The sequence below is a fragment of the Symsagittifera roscoffensis genome, chromosome 7 (genome assembly GCF_963678635.1).
Source record: "Symsagittifera roscoffensis chromosome 7, txSymRosc1.1, whole genome shotgun sequence".
NCBI classification, from domain to species: Eukaryota; Metazoa; Xenacoelomorpha; order Acoela; family Convolutidae; genus Symsagittifera; species Symsagittifera roscoffensis.
Genome location: NC_087068.1, coordinates 58055819 through 58080923, shown reverse-complemented (window position 1 = coordinate 58080923; position 25105 = coordinate 58055819).

The following is a 25105-nucleotide window of genomic DNA, read 5'->3' as shown; positions in this document are numbered from 1 at the left end:
CAACCATTCTATTTCTTTTTGAAAGAATTTACATTTTGACCATTTTACGGCAAAGTTGTATTCGTCGAGGGTCGATAGAATTTTTAATACAATATTCTTGTGGTCTAAGAATGTTCCTTTGGAAGAAATTAAAATGTCGTCCAAGTAACAATTTGTAAATGGGATTGAACCTAACGTAGAGTCCATTACTCTTTGAAATTCGTTGGGCATATCCCCTAAGCCGTAAAAACCAGTTAAAAATTGGTAAGTACCAGTAATGTCACCGCCCACAATACTGAAGTTACATTGGTTACTAGTAAATTTGTCTAATGCTAATTGACTGTATGCATTTTTTAAGTCTAGATTAGTAAACCACACTTCTCCAACGGAATCATTAGTAATTTGTGCCGCGACGTTGTCTACAAGTTCATGGATGTTTGGCATTTGATATTTGTTCTTGTAAATCTGTTTGTTTATGAACTTGGAATCTAATGCCAGTTTGATAGATTTGTCTTTTTTGCAAGTGATGACTATTGGGCTAATAAATCTGTCTTCGTCGCAATTTTCTAATTTTTTAATATGTCCCTCTGCTTTTAATCTATTGAGTTCTGTTTTTACCGCATCCAGTAAATGTAGGGGGACACGTCTTCCTTTTAGTTGGATTGGTTTTAATGGTTCGTGAAAATGGGTAATTTTCGTTTGATTTTTAATTTTTCCAATCCGAAGGAATAAATTTTTAAATGACTTTGATATATTAAGGATTTCCCTATCTTGGTTTGTTTGGGAAATGGAATTTACTGACTTACACTGCTTGTTGGTCTGGAAGTGTGGAAAATGTTTCTGAGAGACCTCTATTCCCACTTTTGGAAGGTTGTCGTTTCCTAAGATGTTCCTTTCATGTCCCTCGGTTAAGAAGAATTGACAGTCGTTATCTGACCAACCATTTGAGAATATCGGAATCTTCACCTTTCCAGTGATGTTTATGGCATTATCCGTGAATCCACAGTAAAGGTCTCTGGTTGTCTTATCCACCGGATAAATTTTCAAGTATGGATCACGTAATTTCAATTCGTGAAGTACGTTTTTCTTAAGAAAGCTCACTGGGCTAGCTGAATCCACTTGAATGTTTAAAATTACTTGGTTTTTTTTTTGCGAGTCCGATGTTTAATAATTTCTTCAGTTCCTTTCCGTCGTTATCAAAAATTGTAGTTATATTTAGTACAGAGTAATCGTCGTTTTCACTTTGTCCAGATTCCGACCATGCGTTTATGACACCGCAACATTCTCTATCCGTGTGGTCGGTATTTACATCCGGGAAATCCGACGGATTAAAATCTGTATTATCTACAATTTGGGTATTTACAATGTTTACATTTTTACGTCGAGATCTACAAAGTCTGGTGAAATGACCTTTGAATTTACAAGAAGTACAAGTTGTGTCCTTTGCTGGGCAAACTGCTAAGTGTCCTTTTGAGAATGAACCGCCACACTTCATACAGCTGTTACTTCTTTCGATGTTGAGAGTTGGTTCTCTTTTGACGTTAAAATGGTTGTTTGGTTTATGTACAGATGATCCGTTGGATTTAAAATTATTAGTTAACTTCAAGTGATTTAAAATTCCTTTTTCATCGATAAGTGCTACGTTTAGTGCTTCGCGTGGAGGGAGGGTTTCTGTTAATAATTTCCTTTGTATATCGTAGTTTTTCATATTATTTATGAAAATATCTCTTATCCACTCTTCTTCTCCTGCGGATATGTCGCACTTTTTAGCCATTTCAGCTAAGGCACCCCAAAATTGTTCGAGGGATTCTCTGTCGCGTTGTTTTCTATTTAACAGTTTATGTCGTTCAAATGTGACGTTTGATTTTCTTACGAAAGCAGTCGCTAAAAACTCCCAGAATTGTTTAAAAGAAATTTGTAAGACTTTCACCTTGGTAAATTTCTGTCCGAAGATCCTTTTTCCTTCATTTCCCAATGCCAGATATAAGACTGATCGTAATTTCTTGTCTGCTTCTTCTATTCGCATTCCGTTAAATTTCTTAGTTTCGGTTTTTATCGAAGCTGTTTCTTCTTCGTCATATCTTCTTTGTTCTTGGATATTTCTCTCCAATCTCAAGCGTCTTTGGGCGTCTGTTTCACCGTCCGGTGGGTTTTCCAAATTTGGTGGTAATGGATGTTGTCTCTCCGACGGATTGAGTAGATTTTCTATATCTATGTTTTCTTTAGCTATAATTGCTAATTGAAACAGATCACTCCAATCTTCCCAAGGGATGGGTGGGTCTACCGTATGGTTTTGCCAAAAGGGAGGTATTCCTCTCACGTTAGATTCGTTAGATGACTGCGCCATGATAAAATGTTACTTTGTTGTAGCTAATTCTAAATTAAAACTATTAAAAAGAATAAGAAATAATATGAATTAGTCGGTAAGTTAAAACATTAAAACAATGAGAGATCATTCTCTCCGCCGGAGAGAATGGCTAGTGAAGGTCATAACTAAGTGACCGGTTAATTAAATAAGTATGTTTAGCAATAATTGCAAAACCTGATGTAAAATCACAACATTCGAGAATAGTTTTTTAAGAATAGTTTGCTTGAGATATGCCTAGCCTTTTTATATGTTCAGTATTGGTTCTATGTTCAATTTTGAAGCCTGTCAAATCCAAAGATCTTCAAAACTGTCAAACTTTAACAAGAGAAAATTACTATGACGAGTTGAAATCTAATAACTTTTTTCTCATGTTCTACACAGATAAATGTGGAATTTGTGCACAGATGAAACCCAGTTGGAACGAGATGTGTGAGAAGTATAAGTCTGAAACGTCATCGGGAGTCAAAATAGGAGTTGTGGATTGCGTTTCCGATCGTCCTTTGTGTCTGGAAACCAACATTGTAGGAGTGCCCACGTACGCATATATAGATTTTTAAATAATTTTATAGTAATAGTAATAATTTTATAATTAATAGTATTTTTCATAATTTGTTTTTTTTCGAAATTACTCAAAATAGTTAACTTATCAAACTAAGTAAATATTCAAAAAGCCAACAAAAAATTAAACGCTTAAGTGAAATATCGTGTTACTTATCCTAAGATTTAATGGTTCTAAATAAGATTAATTGTACAATTGGGAGTCATTGAAATAATGTTCCAGATTGCTTCTACTCAAGAATGACAGCTCCAGATACGAGTATCCCCCGCTAGAACCAAGCACTCTGGAAAGCTATGAAAAATTTTTGGAGCTTCATCTTTAAGAAATTTAGTAGTTTGATGAAAAAATTTATACATGTCACTTTGTACGAGCAACCAAGTGGATGAATTAAATTCTAGATCTCGAAGCCAGATGCTTTAATAAAGGATCAGAAACTGAAAAGATACCATATCTTTAGTTCCAGAAACTTCAGGTTTCGATAATTTGTAACAGTCGCCTACTTAAGTCACATATGAGGTTAAAGAAAAATAGGCCCTATAACAATTGGCTCAAGAGTTGTAACATTCGCCCGGAAGATACATATCGACGGAAAATAAAACTAAGTCCTAAGACGACTGGCCAACGTCTAAACAGAGTTTTACATGCTTTTAACCGTCTCTACCAAGCCAGTTCTTTTGGTGGTCTTTCTAACATCGGGTCGACAAAAACGTTACTGCTTTCGGCTTCGGTCAAAACACTCAAATTAACTTAATTACATGCAAAATTAGTGAGCTCATGGCTGGGTCTCAGTATCCCCAGACCACGAGGTCACTCCTAAAAACAGGGCTACTACTACTTTTTGAATTATTATTGTTTTTGTTCAGTAGATAAAAATCATCATCTCCATCGAAGATGGATCAACCCTTTCCCCCAACTCCTAGCTTCTCATCCTAGCAAAATGAATTCAGATGTTAATTAAATTCAAATCAGGACATGACAGGGAAGCTAAAAGTTTATATAAGATGATAAAAGTTTCAGTCCCGGAACCCCTCCGGATTCTCGAATCCACTGAATCAAGCACGTTAAGCTTGATTTCCCTGTAACCCGGAAGGCTGGTTTCCACCCCTCACTGTTGTTAGCAACTGACTTGCAACTATTGTAGCGACACAATAGGTGCAACTTGGAACGGTCTCTGCTATTCCTGCAATCTGTTGTTGTTTCTCAATCACAATTTCCGGTGTTATCGCTATTGCAACTAATGTTCTCTTTATTTCAGCTCTTTCTTGCCAAAATGGCCGTTTCTGACGTTTCTCAGAAATATGACGTTCCAATAACGTCGCTAATCGTTTAAAACCGTCAATTAAAACCTGCTAAATTTCCTAATCTGCTGAATCTGCATTTTGATCCATTCTGGTCGAATGTCACATACTCCCCGGAAAGTCCGGTCAATGTCCTCATTGAATCTCGCAATGTTCGTAAAATAGGTACAGTGTCATCGAACAGAATTTACAAAATGCACGAGATTACTTTTATCCACGTCATATCGACTCACTGCAGAATATAAATGGCATCATACTACATCACTATAGCCTTCAAATTTTTTCATTAATCTGCACATTGAGGATATAACCTAAGATAAAAACATCTTTTCTGACTTCCAGTGTCAATGTCCTGATTAGAACTCTTTTTTTTCTAGATTTAAAAGAAGTTGGTTTGCAGGACAGTCCTGCCAACCAACAAGCTTAAATTATCCTACTATGCTCCTTCCCTTCGGAAACCTTGCTTGTTATTGTCCTGAATATTAAAACTAAGAAACTCTGTGGTTAGAAAAAACAATGCAACAATCTCCCTCTTCAAGAGATTACCAAAGTCTTTCATGTCACCACAAAGTGATCAGTCGTCCTAAGTGATTAAAAACAATCATGCAATAAGTGATTAAAAACCACCAATAACGTCGCTAATCGCTTAAAACCGTCAATTAAAACTAAGAAACTCTGTGGTTAGAAAGGAAAATGCAACAATCTCCCTCTTCAAGGGATTACCCAAGTCTTTCATGTCACCCCAAAGTGATCAGTCGTCCTAAGTGATTAAAAACAATCCTGCAATAAGTGATTAAAAACCTCCAATAACGTCACTAATCGCTTAAAACCGTCAATTAAAATCTTGCTTGTTATTGTCCTGAATATCAAAACTAAGAAACTCTATGGTTAGAAAGAACAATGCAACAATCTCCCTCTTCAAGAGATTACCCAAGTCTTTCATGTCACCACAAAGTGATCAGCCGTCCTAAGTGATTAAAAACAATCATGCAGGCTGGAATATTTAAATTAAATATAATTTTCCCTCAAGCCTTTCTAAATAATTAATAAGTGTCTCTAAAGCCACTTCACTAAAAATTAGAATACAAATTCACAAATGCAACAAATTCTTTAATGTTGAAAACTCAACTAATTGTTTCAGTTTTCAATTACAACTTGGTTGCTTGGTTTCTCACTTGAGTGTTTCACACACATAAAACAATCCTGAGTTTTAACTTTTCTTCATCACTCCTTTGTTTTCTTCTTTTTCGTCGTTTAGAAGTTCTAAAACTTCTAAATTCTTCTAATTCTCTTTCTTTTTGTCTCTTGTTTTCTCGACCATTTGTCAATGTTCCATCTCCTCCTCATGTGATACTGACTCTGCACTTTCAGTTTCTGTGTCTTGCAATACATCGTTGGCTATTCTGACGCTGTTGGAAGCAGTCCTCCAACACTTCCGCTCTTCTACCCTCTGTTTGCAACAAGGTAGGGGATCCACGTTAGATTCTCTGTTCCTGCAGAAGCTGTTGTGGAGACACAACGTCACATTTCTCTCCAAATCTTCCTTTAACATCTCTGCCTTCTCCTTTCCACTACGTTCACATGTCCTGGAAATTCTTTTCACAGCGGTGGTCAATGCATTCCGATGAGTCACGAAAGTTCCCTTGAAGGCTCCCGCTCCAATGTCCAGCTGATATCCACTATACACTCTGCCGTGCTTCGACGTATGCTTCTTAGCATATTCGTACAACCATGCAGTCATGTTAGCTCTGGACCATGGCATCAATCGTTTTCTTGCCCATATCTTCTTCACTTCCATCGGAATGTTTAGAATTTTGCACATTGTCTCAAAAAGATCTAAATCTTTTAGACAATCTAACTTCCGCAACTGTTCTCTCGTCGGTGCCTCCTGTCTATTATTCTCTCTCACATGAGCTTGCAGCCATCGTATCGCCATCATAACTCCCACTATCACTATTGTTATAAGCTGTCATGAGTCTGGTAAACCCATGGAGAGCAGCTCTCCAGAGTACCAGATCAACATCAGATTACTACGCTTGGGATACCACCAGGTCTGCAGCAAGCAGTGGCAGGGAAACTTGTCATGTGTCAACATGATGCTCCTCCAATTACGTTTTCCCGAAACTTCCAGTAATGGTTCCACTTCCATCATCACTCGGTGGACTTCATCATTTTCGTCTACTGTATTGTAATCTGTAACAGTTGATCCTCTCTGTTTCTGTCTCTCAAAGTCACTGAAGTTCCCGCTCACGTATCCCATGAACTTCTTTCCCAGTATCGATTCCAACTCTTCCTTGGTTCTCTCTGGAACTGCTGAGAACATCTTACATAGCAACTCATAAGATTTCTCGGACATTCTCGCCAGTCTCACACACTTCGGCACTGAGAAGGCTTGATCCACGATCGTTCTCGTACTCTTTACATCCACGGCTACGAAACGTACCGGGTATCTGCTCTGGCACATTGGAGCCAATGTCGAACCCACCAAATATCGTGCTTCTGATGGTCTACAATAAGTCTCACTGTGTCTGATGTTCATGTCCGCCTCGATCGCTTCCCTCCACTTTCCTATGTACTTTTGCTCAGTTTGCAGAACTCCTGGGAACACCTCTACACTGATGGCTGTGACCATCTCATGTTTCTGTTCTAGATTCAAAAGTGACTCTAAAGAACTGAACATGCTGTAGAATCCTAGTGCAGTCACTAGATCCACCTCGGTTCCTCCATGACAATCCGCTATCAGTTCCGTTTCCGTTCTTGCTTTCATCACGACGTTTCCAAACAATACCGTCAATTGCTTGTGTTGTTTCTCTAGGGTCTTCACACAGTCCAGACCTCCACAAACGTGACCCTCCAGTCCACAGACTTCCGCCAGACAGCTACCAGGTTTGACCCAGTCTTCTGGTCCCCAGCCAGGCAACTCCACTTTATCTTCACCGTTACTCCTAGAGGCCGTTATCATCACATTATATATGATGTTAAGGTCACGCAACTTACAGTCTGCATTCAGTTCCCTCTGCACGTCTTGAGTCGCCCGTAATATCGAGTCAACGTTGGGACTAGGACACCATGATGGCCTCATCAATTCCCACACTGCCATCAAGCTTGTTCTTAGTTATTCATCTGAGAATCCCAACCCAAACTCCACTCTTTTGTCGGATTTTGGTACTGAAGGTGCAGTCACCTCTTCTTCCAAGATCAATCCCAATTTAATCTGAGGATTGGCATCGCTCTTAATCGTCACAATTCTCGACATCCAGAATCTTAGAAACACTGCCTGCTCGTAATCGAAGAAGCAATCGCGTATGTCTTCACTCAGGAACGGGTTATACGCTATCCCTATGACTCCGGATACGTAGCTGTACGAATTCTTCTTAATTGGTCCACAGTATTCACTGGACTTCGGTAGTGCCCCCATAGATTCTTTACTGAGTCTCAGCTCCTTGTTTGAAAATCTCCTGATTTCGTCTATCTTTTTCATGGGCTCTAACTCCTCGGGTTCTTTCATATTCACCCTCATCGGTTTACTTTGATGCATATCCAGCAGTGCTAGCAAGAGTAAGGCTTTTGCTCGCTCATCGCCCTCCCTCAGCATCTTGACACAGGTGTTCAATGCTGGTACTGAGATCTGTTCTATCATGAATCGAATGAAACAGAGAGCATCTCTCCGCTTTGCACACGCTACTGCTGCTCCATATTGGATCATCAGATCCCTCATGTTCGTCATAAGGAAAACCTTCTCTTCCTTCGACCTCTTCCTTTCTTCTGAATCGTATTCTTTGCGAGTCAATCACATCAGGCACCAGGCAAACCTCAGTTGTAACTCTGTTCTTACGTAAGGTACTGCCATGAGAGCGTGTATTCTTGGCGAAGTATTCTTGTCCTCATTTCTTCTTCGAAGTACCGTAACACCACTGCTTTCCATGGAAGGCTCACCAACTGCTCCATCGTTTCTGCCTGTATCTCAGACGACGCTAAAGTCCCGTACGCTTTCTGCTTGAGGGTGGTGCCTTGCAACATTGCCTCCAGATAACCTTCCATGGCACTCCTGTCTTCCAAAGCCATCACATACCCTCTAGCCGAGTTTCGGTACTCCAACATCTCCATGTATCCACCGGCGGGTTCATCTATCGCCACAGCCTCCGACATTGTCAGTCGGTTATATTCCACGGGTACTAGTTGTCCTGCGACATTTCCCTTTCCGTGATTCATGGGAGATGGCTCAAAGTCCTTCACTGTGCTGAGTATTTCCATTTCTAAGGTTGCTCCAGTCAGAGTGCGGTCACTCCTTTTAGATTTATAACCTGTTGACTTTATTCCCGCCATGAGAATGGGTGGCACCATCGTTATATCAGTCAACATATTATCTGTGCCAAGCAATTGATAATCACCTTGTCCCAAATCCATGACTTCTTCGACTCGTTTCCTTTTCGCTGAATTGACAGTTTTCATCGATATCTCCGAAACCACCTTCGTCTTTCCTACTCTCCTCGGCATCACTCTGCTGCCTAACTTCATTTTCATCGCATTGATCTTATCAACCACCAATTTCGATCGCATCGTTCCTCTCCTGGTTCTTGACAGATACACCACCTCTCATTTATCGTCCTGCGGTGTCATCTTGATGGGAGAATTCGCTTCACTTCCATCCGTGGTTGAGTCAATCAGCAACTCACTCAATCTCCCTTCACACTCATCAAGCTTATCAAGGACTTCCCGCATCAATGGTCGGTTGAGACCTGTTTTCAGAATGGACTGGGTCCCATAGCTCTCAACTACCTCCAGACTTCTTCCATGAACGACACTCTGTCCAATTTGCATCCCGTCCTACTTTTATGGTCTCGGTGATGTACTTCCCATTCTTCTTCGGGCAACGTTCCCAAGAAAGGTACTCTGGCTGAGCCCTCTATTCTTCTTCTTCTAGGCGATTCCATGAGGATTCTTTGTTCGTTATTTCTTGAATTGCCAGGAGAGCTGCTCTCCGGCAAATTCCGTTTCATTTCCATGAAGGCTGACGGAGGTTCAAGTGTCGAAATGCCTTCATCCGCTGGCTCATTCGTCTCCAATGTATCCGCGTTGTTCTCAAGATCACTGAAGATATTGAAATCCAGGCTGGATACTCCTCCTGTCGATGCTCTGTCGTCTTCCCCACCAGCTTGATCTGCATCTTGTTGCATGGGCTCTTCTGTTTGACGGCTTCCTCCCTGTCCGTCATCTCCTTCTGACATATCTTTCTTTGAACTCGAGGGTCCTTGTTTATCAATGTCGGTTCCTTCCGGAAATTTCGGTATGATCAATGTACCGGCCGATCTATCTTCCTCTTCTCCATGGACCACCTTGATTTCCTCGCAGCCAAAGGGTGCTATGAAAGTTCTCGTTCGCAGCGTTGCTACTACCGTAAACTCCGGTTTTACACTAGTCAGGATCAAGGAGGCCTCCGGCAGTTCGGTCCTGCCTCTCATTTTCATAGGCGCCAAGCCTAATCCCACCCATTCTTCATCAAATCTTCCAGGCTTGGGTGTCGCGGCGTTGCTTATTCGCCTTCTCGTCGCTTGATCCGTATAGGCAAATCGTGTTTATTGTAACACGGCGGCATTTCTTCCCACAAAGCATGTATCCATCGTTGCCATGAAATTCCCTATTCTCCTTTCATTGGTTTCGAATGCTCTCAACCTACGAGTTTGTACCACGGAGACTGCTCCGAGCAACATCCTTCTTATCAGAGGGAATTCGGGGATTTCTTCCGGCAGCTTCTCGTAATCACCCCAATCCTTCGTCTCTTCTTTCACCTTGTGATATGCTAATCTGAGACGAGGCACTCTGGTTATCTCACCGTTCGTTTTATCATAGGGTCTCAGATTCCAAAGCTTCGGAAACACCTCGATGTGTCCTCTTTCTACTTCTCCCATGCGATCACGGAAGTGATCGTCAAAATTAATGACTGTCATCTCTGGCTCTGATATTTTCGCAAATAACAGGTCTTCACTCATGAGCTCCCGCAATTTTTGATGCTCACACCAGTTCAGTACACTACCGTCCACTGCTGATATGAGGTTCAGGTGCAGCACCGACCTCCTATACGCCTCCACCTAACGTCAGGGAACGCAAACGTGACTGCTGGTCCATAGATCACTGTCACAAACTCCGTGGCTCCTCTGGTCAATGCTAAGAGATGGGTTCTCATAGCCAAGCTCAGATCAGTTAATAGGGGCATGCCCCCAGCATGTCGTCTAACATCTTCTTCTCTTTCGATAGTCTCATCTTCTCCCGTTCCAAAGCGATTTTGTTGTAAGAGATATTGGACAAGAGTGTTTCTACGGTCTCTTATCTTATTCCACGAGTCCGTGGATCTCTTCATATCCAAGTTTCTCACTCTCTTTCTCATCTGCTCTGGACAACGTGTCAATTTCATTAGTCCTCCCAAGTTTCTGTGGGTAATCGCAATCAATGTCAGAAGTCCATCTAACCGCAGGTTCTGGATTCCTTCGGTGAGCAGTATCGCCGGTCCTTTCACAAAACTCACTGCTCCAAATGTCACGAACAAGGCTATTAGTTCCACTATTGACACTTCAACTACTGCTTGGAGGAATTCCTTAATCAAGTAATGAGATACTTTCGGGTAGACTTTTGCCAAGAAGGACGCGGTCCATCCGGCTCCCAACCCTTCCAGCATACTGTCTATCCGTTCAAGGCCTTCCTGTCCCTTCACTTCCTGGGTCCAAAAGGTTTTCAGGGTAGTCTGACACATTCTGTCTACAAATTCAGCGGTCTTTTCTTCGGCATTTTCCGCCAGGTTCACCTCCTTTAACAAGTAGGCATGGATCTTCGTGATCATCACAGGGCCTTGCTCAAAAGCATCTGCGCCCAATGCCGCTACTCGAGGATTTAGGTGTAGCCACTGGTTGGCTTCCGGCTTGGTTCTCAAAACCATCGCCTCCAAATGAGCTCTCGACTCTGGTGAATTTTTCCTTCTCGTGCTTTCACTTGTCACTTCCATTGCTCGGAACCATAAATTGTTGGACATCGCTACGATCACTCGATGGTCGTCGTATATTCCCGGTTTCAGTTTGAGCTGTCGACTGAAATTGGACAGTTCCAATCCCAGCACCTCGTCCAACACTAACATGTGTAGTGCATGGTCCTTGAATCTTCTCATCGCGTTCGAGATATCTGACCACACTGCAGCTAGTTCAGCCCTGAGTGGCCTCAGGTTCTCCATCTCTATCATGCGATTTGGGGCTGATATGATCACATCATATTTTATTTCCGAAAGCAAGGTTACAATTGCATACACGAATTTCAGTCCATCCGGGAGATGTGCATACCCCGGAGACAACGCGAATACTACTCTCGGTGTCACTTTGGTGAACGACCCCTCCTTCGTCGCATCCACCACTTCACCCATCGACTCAAGGATATCTTTTATCGCTGGCCACACAGCATTCTCTGCCGTTGTAGGATCTCTGAGTCTGCTCAGAAAACCTCTACTGTGTAGATGGTCATTGATGCGAGCAAACACGATCGTAATTGGGTTCATGTCCGTCTGCCTTTGTACCCCTATAGCCAGAGATACCGATTGCAGTAGGTCCAGGTCGACCGCTGCCAACATTATGACGTCCGGCCAAAACAGAGACTTGGAAGTATACACGAACTCTGAATTCGCTACTATCATGATCTTGGCCTTCCTTATTTCTGCTTTGTCATAGGCGGCGAAGATGGTCTCATCTTTCTTTATCGCTTTCAATCCGCCGTATCTTTGGACATCACCTTCTTGATTCACGAGTTTCATGTATATTCTTTCCTTCACATGACCAGGGGGTGTCGTCAGCTGCCTGAAAATCTTCACATGTTTTCCTATCGGCGCTCTCGTTGTCAGAAATTTTCCTGGTCTCTCTTCACGATTCCCCTCATCATGATTGAATCTCACATCTTGCAATGGTCTCGCATTCACTGGTCCCATTGTGTTGTTAGAGGGCAGTCCCTCTAGATCAGCAAATCTCAAGGCCGTCGTGGAACTGAAGTTTATGCTCGCGGCTATCAACCAGTCTACGCCTGTTATCGAGTATAATCTGCTGACGGACAGCCTCGCTCCATTCAGCATCCTCCTTGCATTTTTGATGAAGCTCACCCTCTGGAGATCCAGCTTCATTAGCTCGTCTTTATATACATGCCAGGGAGATGGTATGGGTCTTGACCACATCAACGAGCATCTGCCCGGGCGTCTCTCCTCTCGACTGGTGCTTGTCGTCTCCGATCTCGTGTCCGATCTAGACGTGCTGGTTGTCTCTTCGATTGGGTTGACAGGTCCTATTCTTCTCCTCGGATGGATTGTCCTCCTCATTGGCGCTTCTCCTAATCGATCCTGTACGTCTGTCCTTTGACCTGGTTCGCTGGAGCTCTGTTGTCTATAATTTGTGACGGCCGGAACCGTCCCAAGCGTGTTTCCAGTTAGGGGGCACAAAGGTGGTAATCACCGTTTCGCTCGATGCTCCTTCTTCCTTCAGCACTCCTGTGTCAAAGAGTTCCGCCTCGAGTTCATCCAACCGCTCTTGGAAAACTCGATTCAACCAAGCCTATCCTTCGATGCTATCGAAATGGATGCCATCCGTGGTCAGTCTATCCTGATCCATAGCTCTCAACTCATGTTCGATGTCCATGAGGATCATTCTTCCGGCATTCCGACTTGCGAGATTCCTCAAGATGTTATTCCACCTGCGGACTCCTTCGTTGTGCCTTCTCCCTGCTGCTGTCAAGCTCCTCGCATTTATTGGCACAGTGCAAACGGTCAGTTTCGCGCAATTGAACTTCTGCCAGAGAGTAGTAAACAAGCACACCATCATCGATTCGCATAGTGCTTCCTGCTCATCTGAACCTCTGGAGATGTCAATCGTCCCAATCAGGATCATCACATTGGGGGTCCTCCCTGGATTCATCAGTTCCACCATTCGATATAACTGGGCTATCGTCGCGCCTCCAAAGGCCATCACCGTGGTGACCCACGAGGTCCTCAAATTCGATAGTAATCTGACCAAGCTGTCTCCCAGTATCAGATGTGATGTCCCCAGTGGTGGTTGCTGCAGATTTACTGCCGGGCTCCAAGTCGCTCGATTGAAGCAAGCTCTCGGATCTGTCTCCGGAACTCCCGTGAAATTATATTTCAATTGATTGTTCTTTTGTACGTCTATTATGCGAGACACTTTCTTCGCTGGCATCTTCTGTATTTTTCTCTCTGGGGCCTTCGAGCTCCCCATGAGTGGCGTCACGTCACTTATCCCCTGTCTGATCACGGTCTGGGAGAGTCGTACTCTGCCCGTGTCGTCGATCGTTTCATAGGGTGCAGTCACCCCGGAACCTGGCGCATTCTTGTTGGCGACCAGTCGTTCAGCTGTCTCTATCAGCTTCCTCACCGTTTGTTCCACGACGGGGTCACCCAAGGTGTCACTAGGGTCCGGGATTGTTACTCGACCTGTTGCTGCCGGGAGTCATGTTTCTGTCGTCTGGCTCATTTCTCGAGGCGTCAAGAGCTCCATCGGGGACTGCCCACGAGGATCGCTCCTTGCAGGTATCGCCTTCTCCACGGCGGTTTTCAACGCCATCTGTTCCGATCGCTTTTTGTAGTCCTGCCTCAAGCGCTCAATTTCTTGACCCTGCTTTTTGTTGCAGTCTTCGAACAACCTTCTCCACATGTCCCGATCGTCCTCCATAATGAGCATGCTTTTGGTCATCTCGTCCAGCTCCTTTTTCGTCCTTTCCAGTTCATCCTTCATCCCATCCAGATCTTGCATGGTTTGGTCCGTCTGAACTTTCTGTCCTACTTTCGCCCTCTTTGGTGGCACAGCTGCTCTCAGTGGTGAACCAGACGAGGCAGCCTCGCTGTTCATCTCCTGATGCATTCACGTCAGCCCAGGTTTGGGCTTGGAGGGCATAGGCATTTCACCTGGTTGGTAAGTCCTAGAACTTCCCGATCCAGGCTCATTCGCCAAGTCACTCCCTGAGAGAGCCCCGTTTCTCCACCTCATCACTCTCATGTTCGGGCGGTCTAGTACTCCCCTTTCTCCATATGCTGCCATCAATAGGACTTCCGTGGGGCGGTCCCCACGGTTGTCATGCCCCAAGATGTTGATCAGGGCGGTCAGCATCATGACTACCTCTGGGTCCTCCAGAGCGAAGTCTCGTTCCATCAGCCCATGATAGATCGCTTCTACCATCGGTCCCACATTCGCCTCTGCCAGGTCCATCCTTTCATCCAAGTTGAAGTTATCCATTCTGTTCTTTCAAGTTCGATTCGGTTTGATTCAAAGGTTTGACTCAAGTGAGTAATTAAACGATCAATCAGGATCTAGAAAAGAGGTCACAAACATCACACTTGTCAGTTTCACTTTAACATATTTTGTTAAAATTTGCTTAAAAACAGTTTAGATTAAAAGATATTTATCCTAAAAATTATTAAAATCAATCGGTCTCTAAATTTTTGGAATTTGACTTAAGACTGGACATTCCCAACGTTGGATCTATTCCAAAGATCGTCATTCAGTTGTTCATGGTCTTTGACTCCTTCTTACCCAAGATCTTAATAACATAACACATAACATAACATAAAACACATATCACACACTACATAATTTAGTCTATCACCCTATTGCACGTCACTCAGCCTATACTTAAGTATAATTTCTTATGTAAGTATATTTGTATATTAGTATCAGAGAATATCACGTGTACAAGCGCTTACAATTCCCGAGGATGCAGTCGTCCTCTGTTCGGATCGTACATTGGAAGCGAGAGCTCCTTCACGTCCATTTCCACGACGAAGTCTTTCAACCTCGTCAAGGGACAAGACTAGGTTTTCTGGGTCCACGTGCCGCTTCTCCGTCGCCCTCGCCACCAAGAAGCATAGGTATTTTCCCGGTATCTGTGACGCCGCCGGAGGCAAGGCTGCTATCCCCCTACTCCTGGTCTTTGCTTCCAAAGGAATTCTAGGTTTTTATATTCTATCTTAAAATATGCTGCTAACGCTGTCCTTAAACTCATATCTGCTGTGATTGCTATCGCACATGTTCTATTTGTGAGTATGAAATCACTATCTGTTAATATTATGCTACTTGAATACTCATTTGGTAGGTTAAAATATGACTCAACTACCCTCCCTATGTCAGGTTTCTTAGGTTTTTCGCCTGTTTCTGCTTCTAAATCTCCTGTCTCTCTTGCTATTTTCAATTTTAGTATTATCAGGTTTTCAGTTTGGGTAAGTCTTACCCCCACTCCCCGGACAAAAATACCCTTCGACGTCCCCGTCGATTGCATACCGGATATCAAGTCGAGGTTAGAAGCCGGAATGAGTAGTTGTCCTTCCTGGGCAGCCCAGGAAGGATCATCTCGTTCGGTCTTGATGTGTTTCGCGCTTTCACGATCTACGTCTTGGATCGTGACATTGGTCTCTTTAGGGTCTGATGTCATTTCGTTCAGCCACTCCAAATCTCGCAGATTTGTGAGATCATCTCCGTAGGACTCCGATTGCTCCTCGTCGAAATCTACTGCTGGTTTCGACCTGTCCTCGATCCATTCCTGGTCGTGATCATCTACTATGTCAATGTCTTGTGAGACTGTTATGCTTTCTAGACCCACCATTTCTTCCACTATCTTTTTCAGATCTATCCTATCTACTACAAAGTCGTCACCGTAACGGTTGTATTTCTTTCTAGGTCTTCTCCCGTCGCCTTGTCGAGTCTGCATCGTGAACGGGAGATCTGGTTACAAATTTTTGGGAACCTCTGTTTGTTCGGGATCCTGCCAATCTTCCTCTGCATAGTTTAAGGTTTCATCATCCGCTTCGATCACCTCATTTGGATCCAGGTCCAGTGGTGTATTTGTTACCTCCTCTACGACTTCGTTTCCATCGTTCTTCTCCCTGGTGCCTTTCTCGTTGACTTCACAAGCAGGATCCATCATCAGATAGTCCCTTTCTTCTATGTCTGCGGGTATACACCAATCTTCTGTCGATGGATTGTGTGGCTTAATGTTCTCGTAGTGGGCGGCTCGGCCAGTACTCAGTCTATATAAACGTCCCTCCTGGTGCACTTCTGTAATCATGAAGGTTCCCCTCCACTTCTTTAGGAGCTTTTTCGTCCCTTTCGGTGGTATAACGTTCTGAAATACCCATACGTAGTCTCCCACCGAGTAAGCTTTTGCACCAGCTGCTTTCTTGTCGAATTTCTTTCTCTGTCTTGCCTGTGCTTGCTGAGTATTTCGTCTACACAAACCGTTCAACTCCTGTTGACGTCTGATCACATCCCTCACGTAAACCTGCGGAGACGTTTTCTTTCCCTCATACTCTGGGTAGAAAAAGGTTAAGGGTAAAGACTTCTCGTGTCCAGTTAACATCATGCGTGGACTGACTCCGGTGGTGGAGTGTTGCGTGCTATTATAAGCTCCCATTACTTGTGGAAGGTATCTGTCCCAATCGGTCATGTACCTGGAACAATATATCCTCAGCATCGACACTAACGTTCTATTTGCTCTTTCCACTAAGCCAATCGTCTGAGGGTGGTATGTCGTGGAGTGAGCTTGAGCAACCTGTGAGCGTCTCATAAGCTCTTTCGTAAGCTCTCCTACAAAAGCTGTTCCATTGTCCGATTGAAACGTCATCGGACAACCATGTCTCGCTATCCACGTATTGATCAGGTGGTCGCAGGTGGTCGCAACGCCGAGGCAGTTAAGCAGGGCACGGCCTCTGCATACTTCGTGAAGTGATCTATCATGACCAAGACTTGGTTATAACCGCTGTCTGTCATGCATATCTTCTGGTGATCTATCTGCACCACCTCGTTGAATTCAGACGACTCAATCGATTGTAAAGGAAATCGCAATTTCCTTGGATCCTTGACCTGTTGGCATGACCGGCACGCTGTTACCCATTTCTCACATGCCTTTTTCATTCCAGGCCACTCAAAGCGCTTCAAGATCCTCTGATAAGCTTTGTCGATCCCTTGATGGCCCATCTGATCATGCGGCCTGAATAATAGTTCTGTCTGATAGAGTTGCGGCAACACCATCGCGTTATACTTGTACAAGACTTTGTCTTCTTCTCTTCTCTTGCAAGCCACGATCCCTTCCTTGTTCAGATATAATCTCCCCTCCTTCTGCATGAAGTATTGTCTCAGGATCCTATAACTGTCTTCTTCCAGGTCACCTTTATCTGGTGCACCATTTTCTATCCACCTTTTCAGGTTACTTGTCATGCGGTCATTTCTCTGCGCCCTTAGCAGGTCCGAGAGTCTGTATCACGCCTTCAAATATGTCTTCGTGACCCTCATTTGACAATTCATCTCATTGGGTTGGTGTGTGTCCTCCTCCATCTTTACGCACCAAATCTTCGCCAATGGTTGTGTTTCTTGTTTGAACGGTTGAAGATCAGTCCTGACTACCTCTTTTTGCGGTGACAGACCCATCGACCGCTTCGATACCGCTATTCTTCCAAATCATCCGCTGCGTTGTCAAAGATCCTTTCACTTGGTATGAGGTAGCGATCACTGTCGGGGTCTTGGTATACTTCTCTATCCAGATTCCTTGCGCGAGTTTCCACTAGCAGTGTGTGGATCGCTAGTTCTGACTGTTCTGATCCCGAGTTCGAGTTCCTGTCTGAGTATGTGTCCATACTTGAATTCCTGGAGCTGTCATCCATTGAAGAGTCTGTGATGGAGTCTGCACCCTCCTTCAGATCAGGTCCGTACCTTCTCCGCATCCATCTAAACTCCCCGGACAAAACTTTGTTCCCTAGGTCCTGTTTTTTGTCATGGACTTTTTCATCTATCTCAGACTCCCCGGACATACTTCCTTGTCCCGGATGTTGATCTCAAACTCGCCGGTTTAACCTAACATTTGTCTCCCTGGACAAATAATCTTGCTCCAGTTCTCGTTCAACCTTCTCACCTTCTCCATCTCGGTCCTCAAAGGTAACGGTTTTCGTTCGCTTATCGTTACCCTGCTCTTTCCGACCGTATTAAGTACTCACTGAGACCTCTTGGGGTATTGAGGACACCAGTTGCTAAACTATTGACCTACAATCCCTCTCGTTGTCTTTATGTTGTCGTATTGACGGCATGATCTTCACCTTCTCACTGACCATCAGTGATGCCATGGCTGCTGCCCACTCGGGGTCATCTCTGGTCACTTCTCTCTCTAACAATCCACCCAGCATCTGCATCACTTGCGGTGTGACCTGCACCGTTTTGTCCACTAATGAGAGGCTGTTTATGTTCATGCGAGAGAGTTCCTGCTGGACCAGGTTTGAGCGCAGCAACAGATCCAAGGGCACCGGGTCCCTTTTGGATAGGATTTTTATCTCGGCTGCTTTCTCGACAGGTAACTCAGGATGCCCTGGAATTGGATGTCCAGACTTATCTAACCATCTCGTTAAGGGAAGCGCTTCATAAGTTTCTTTGTCCAGAAACGAGAAACCCTCCTTTATCTCTGCTTGATTGGCTTGCCTTTGCTCCAATCTTTCATAGAACTCAGTTTTATTACTGAGGCTGTCAGCATTCTGGTGTTTGTCACGCATCCGGTGCTCGATTATCATATGGTAGCCATCCAATCTTACTATCCATCTACCAATATAACTCTGATCCATCGAGTAGGTCTTCAACCAGGATAGCGCTCTGTTGTCCACGCGTAACTTGAAGGGAGCGCTCCCCAAGTATGCACGGTACTTTTCCACGAACGTGACTACTGCAAACATTTCTGCTTTTGGTGCACCATATTTCATCTCAGTGTCGCTCAAGACTTTGCTGCCATATGTAATGGGACGAAGAACCGTTCTTCCATTCCATTCTTGTTCCTGATGCAATATTCCTGAGATGGCTACTACCGACGCGTCTGTGACAAGAACATACATGCCATCTTCTGTAGGCATGCCTAGTACTGGCGCTTCACACAGTTCCCGTTTTATGTTCTCGAAGGCAACCTGTGCTTCATCGTTCCATTCGAACTTCTTTCCTTTGTTGCGCATCAGTTTCTGCATTGGGTACACCTTGTCCGCATATCCTTTGATGAATTCACGGTAATAATTGGCAAACCCTAGGAAGCTCATTAGCTGTGTGTCCGTTCTCGGAGCCTTCCATGTCAATACAGACTCTACTGCCTCCGGATCTGGCCTCACACCATGCCTGTCCACCATTCTTCCCAGGTACTTAATCGAATCCCTAAGGATTTCACATTTTGATGGTTTGCATTTCAAACCTGCTCTTTTCATACATCCAAAGACCTCATCGAGCCGATCAATGTGGTCTTCCAAGGTCGGCGTCGCTATGACTACGTCATCCACGTAACACATCACGAGATTCCCGTACTTTTTGGTCACTCCTGTCAAAGCCTGAGCCATCAGTCTTTGAAAAATTGCCGTTGCATTGCACAAGCCGAAGGGTATCCTCTTCCACTGGTACAATCCCAATTATCACGCGAATCCGGTTTTCTCTCTATCCTTCTTCCGCAGAGGGACCTGCCAGAAGGCAGAACCCAAGTCCAACGTGGTGAAGAACTTGGCATCACCAAGCTTAGAGAAGCTCTCGTCTATTCGCGGTATCGGGTACGCATCTTTTATCGTTACCGCGTTCAAGTAACGAAAGTCGCAACAAAATTTAAGCTGCTCCCTTTCTTTTTCGCCATTACCACCCCGCAAGCCCATGGCGATCTCGAGGGTTCTATCATGTCGTATTCAAGCAACATTTCTATCTCCGCTCGGCACGCTTCCGATTGGTGTGGCGTCATTCGTCTTGCGCCCTCTCTGTGCGGAGCGGCACCTTCTTCCAGTTCAATTTCGTGTTCGACGAAGTTACAGCAACCGATATCCGCTTTATGTTTCGAAAATACATCTGCGTTCCGATTTAAAACGTCCCGCAATTTTTCGAAATCTCCCTCACCTATTTTCCCTTTTAAATGTTCTATCTCTGGCAAAACCGGTTTGTCAGAATCTAGTTCATATGACGAGGGACGTTCCGGAAAATTCGAGCAGCTTGATAAGCCGTCGTCCGTTTCGGATTTCATTGAAAACAATTTATGAATAGATTTTAATTCATTAATTCTCTTTAAAATTTTATCTTTATTGGCATGATAAGGACAGTCTTTCACATTATGTTTCCTCAAATTTTGTGTCTCCTCATAGTCGGTCCTTATCGGCAAAGCGTAACCAAGCTTCTTTCCACGCTGGATTGAAACCGTGGTGTCCAGTGTTTTCAATAACACACTGACACACAGTCCGTTTCGCGTTACCGAGAAGCTCCGGCCTAAAATCACCGAACTCTGACTATTTGGATTCGGTACTAAGCAAACCTGTTTACTATCCTTTAACGAATTCAAATTTTTCATTCTAAAAATTGCCACCACAGCTTGTCCTGGCTGTAGTTTTTTTTTCTGTCTAAAAAAATTGGTACCTTGTTTTTGTCTGTTATTATCCTATTAATTGGTTTCTTAACATACTTCCGGTCCGGGTTTCTAATCCGTATCAGACCGTTGTTCAAGTCAATCATCACGTCAAAATTCCTGACAAAATCTCCGCCCAAGATGAATTGGTCGGCGTCGTCCAAATTCTCTACCACCAGGAAGCTCATCCAAAGATCCCGTCCTCCCATGTGGAGGACCGTTATTGGTGTTCTTCCGGCTACGTAGATTTCTCCTCGATTGGCGGCGGCCAGTCGGAGATTCGTTGGAATTAGATCTTCCCTCGTGAAGCCCATTCTTTCCCAAGTTTTTATCGGCATCACACTCACTACCGCTCCTGTGTCCAGAAGCCCTGTGACTCCGATCTTCGTTCCGTTGGTGTCGAGCAGATGTGCGGTCACATCTGCTTCATACCCAATGTGTACAGCATCTTGTTCCATCATGGCGTCATGGCCTATCCTGCGGAATTTGAGTTCCTCCTCACCCAAATAGATTTGCCCCATTTGGTCATCATCTGTTGTCACATAAGTCCTAGTGTAGATACTGATTCCATCCACGTTCAGCATCACTTGATACGGCCCATAGACCTCTAGGTAGCGTCCATGAAGTTTCTTCATGCGAGGGCCACCCGTCGTTAGTAGTGCCCGCACAGCTCTCGACTCGGTGCGTGGCTCAACCTGCCTCAGATAATCAGCATATGTGTCCAAATGCATCAAAGTAAATTCCGATGGTTCACTCAGATTCCTGATTACTTGGTGTCCAGCCACCGAGATTATCGACTGTATCTTGCTTCCTTGCGGTACCATACCGAACCTCTGACCAGAGATCACATTAAGTTTCATGCTCAAACTGCTTCGTGCTTTTGTCTCTTCAACCTCCGTTGCTTCGAAGGCGTTCAGTTGCTCCTGTAGTTTCTCATTTTCCAGTTCGAGTTTCACTTTTTGTTCGATCTCTTTTGTCACTAGTTCCTGCTGCACTCTGTTTATAGCATCCCTCGCGGCTGCCCTATAGTCAATCTTGAAATCATCGGCCACAGTCGCTGGTTCCGGTTCACATGTCTCTTCAGTTACCGCTTGCATTTTCTTTGCCGCCAGCTCTTGAGGTTTATCCTTTCTGCGTGCCTCCGCTTCACTCAACAGGCGAACCTTGCTGGCTTTCACTCCTGACAGAGCTTCTTCATGTCTTGGATGCTTGATGTCTGCCACTGCATCCCAGAATTGCTGACAATCAGATTTAAAATGACCTTCCAAGTTGCAAAAGAAACACCTCGGGCCGAATTTTGCAATTACTCCTCTCATGAAATCCTCATGGTCCAATTTTGACGCGTCTTCGTCCTCGAGGCTAAAGCCTATTGCTTTCATGCCTTGTTTGTAAGTTGGGCATGCTGACACATGATGGTCGGTTGAACTGCAATTGGCACAAGAGCGTCTCTTGTCCATGTCATCCCTCGGTTTGTACCAATTGTTCCCTTGGTTTGCTGGTCCGCTGTTAAAATTACCATAATTGTTCTTGTAGTATCCAGACCTCGAAGGAGGTTTCAACAAAAGATACTCTATTGACTTGAGCTTCAACTCCTCTGGTGTTGGCGCATTCGTTGATAGTGGTGTGTAATGCGTTGCTAGCATTGTTCGAAGTTCATCATTTTTCACACCATCGATGAATTTCGAGGCTACGGCCAGGTTCATCCTTCGGTTTGACTCATCCGGTTGGCTGCGTCTTCTCAGCATTTCCAAGTCATCGAGAAACTTGTCTATCGTTTCATCTTCTCGTTGCCTCCGTTTCTCGAAGCGCATCATTTCTTGGTGCCCCTGCACCCCTGATCCAAAACGGTTTAACAAAATTTCGAAGATTTTCTCGGCTGTGTCACGCTGATATTGCTTCTTGGCCATGACACAGTTCAGGGCTGTCCCTTCCAAGTTACTGGTGAGTGCACTGCACTTTTGTCTTTCCGACAAGTCCTCCTCCTCGAAATGCAGTTTCATTACCTCTATCCAGGTATCGATACAGCCATCAGATTCGTCTTTATAGCACCTTGGTTTCTTAAAGACCCTTCTGGACTTTTCACTGCGTTCATTGGTTCTGGATAGCCTTGTAAGGAATGTCTCCAGAGACCTGTTTAGGGGTTCAAAGGCTGTGGCCATTGCCGTTGCATCCCTTGAGTGTCCCGCCTGAGTGACCTCACACCTTGTCAAAGGCTCTGTATGCGGTGCGTGCCTGCAATCCGAATCGCCGTAAGTGTTTCCCCCTTGGCCAACATGACTCCTCCCCGGGCTTGCATGCCCTCTGTTACCTGAATCACTTCTCCCAGTCGCATGTTTGCCTTGCGTTGGTCGCTCATTAGAGGTCTGTCTGTTCCCCGTTGAACTTGCTCTACTGTTCGGGCCCCATATGCTACTACCCCTTGTGGCATAGCCTGATGAACTGCCCCTGCCTCTAGTGGATCCATATGTCCTCCTCTTTTGATGGTCATTGAATTTCACCCTCGGCTCCCTGCTGGGACCTCCCGAGTTCGGTTCCCCTTCTCTTGGTCCACTCCTGCTTCCTAGTAGCCCGTCCAACCTATCCATGATATCCTGAGTTCGCCTCTCCATCATCGCGTCTATCTTTGTGTCAAGAGTCCCAAGAGACTGCTCTTGCTGAATTCTTAACTTCTCCATGTCGTCTCTTAAGCGCAACTCTCTCTGTTCCGCTTCTCTTGTCATTCGCGACAAGTTCTTCGCGATATGCTCGTCCGTTCTTTCTTTCAAGCGTTTTTCGCTCTTACCAACTTCTTGTCTATTTCGGTTTATTTCTTCCCGCAGATTTTCTCTTTCAATGTGAACTGCTCTTTCTAGTTCACTCATTCTTATGGACATCTGTTCATTTTGTTCTCCTAAACTGTCCACTATGTTGTTCAAGGCTTCTTCTAGTGCTGCCCCGTTATCCACAAGTGGCGTCACTAGTGGCGGTGTAACCCTGTCGGTCCCAGGTAGCTTCGTGCTGGTCGAGATTCGGGCCTTGGCTCTCTGCCTCGACGTCTTTTCATTATCCACCTCAGGATCCGCCAATGCATTGCCTAGCCCTCTGTTTCTACTCTCCCCAGTTTGCGGCTCTGAATTTGTCATAATCGCGAAGCCTCTCGACTGGCCCGGTGTGTTTACCTCTTTGCTTATCGTTCTTACCACACCAAATTTGTCCATGGTTCCAGTCTCTTTTTCGACGTATTGGGTCGAAGAATTGAGGCTGATTTGAGATCTAAAGTCCACTTGCTCATCATCGTCCTCTTCTTCCTCCTGGGATTCACCTTCGTTTCCTGTGCCCACTCCCATGGTGAATGGAAAGATGTTCCCTAAAGTGTTCTTCATTCTTTCTGTGAACGATGAAGACATAGTCTGTTTCTCCGTCACATCTGCCATCATGGTATTGTCTGTTGGAGATCTCCTGGTCGCCACAACTTCAGTAGAGATGTCGGACAGTTCCGACATCTCCGCTTGGTCCAGTGTTCCGGTTGAAGTGGCAAAATTATGACCTTGTTCTACCGGAGTAGATTCACTCGCTAGCCTTCTGTTCCCTCTCCCGTCCGGCCCATGCATTTCTACGTTGTCATGCATGGCCTGGTCCGGATGGACCTCCACTTCTAACATAGCTTTTTGCTCTTCCGAGGACTTCTGACTCCTGGTTTCAACCATTCTGCCTGAAACCATCTTCCTTTTGCCGTTCCTTGTTCGTGTGATCCGTTCCACAAAAGGATCGGTCATTGATTTTCTTTGCTCCTCAGGTATGAATTTCCTAGAACTATTACCTCGTTTAGGTATTCTTGACTTGTCTAGACTCATTTCCTATTTGTACCTTCTCAAACCTATGTTCTCAATTCGATTTCTAGTGATCTTCTAGTTTGACTACTGATAATAATAACACAACACAATAAGTTTCACAAGTTTCTATTAAATAGTGACCACGAATCCCTGTATGTTATTAGAATACAGCTTGTATATAATTTATTCACACTAATCGATTATTTGTCGTAAGATATGAGAACTAGCACAATATGATGATATCAGTCAATTTAAAATACTCACTACCCAATCAAGCACAGTTTATGTTGATTTAAAATCAAAAGTAACAGACTAAGAATATTTCTATGAAAAACGTATGTGTATTGTACTTGAGTCAATCGCAGTACAATAGTCGAACTTGAATTTTTAAAGAAAAAGCTTTTCCCGCTTGGTGCTGCACCAAACAGACAAAACTCTGAAGGCAGTAATTTTCTCAAGTAGGCGTCCATTGCACCCACCGAGTACTGTGTTACCTATCTGCCTTCGGACTGCCCGAGCTAGACCTAGTAAAATCCTCAGGGCAGTCACTTCTCGTAAAAACGTATTGGTTTTCAATTTACACCAATGAGTTACACTATTTTTCAATTTAGGCCTAGTGTTGCGAATATCCGAGGTCGGACCTGTTTTGTTTTTGTCTGGTCTTTATTGAAAGGCA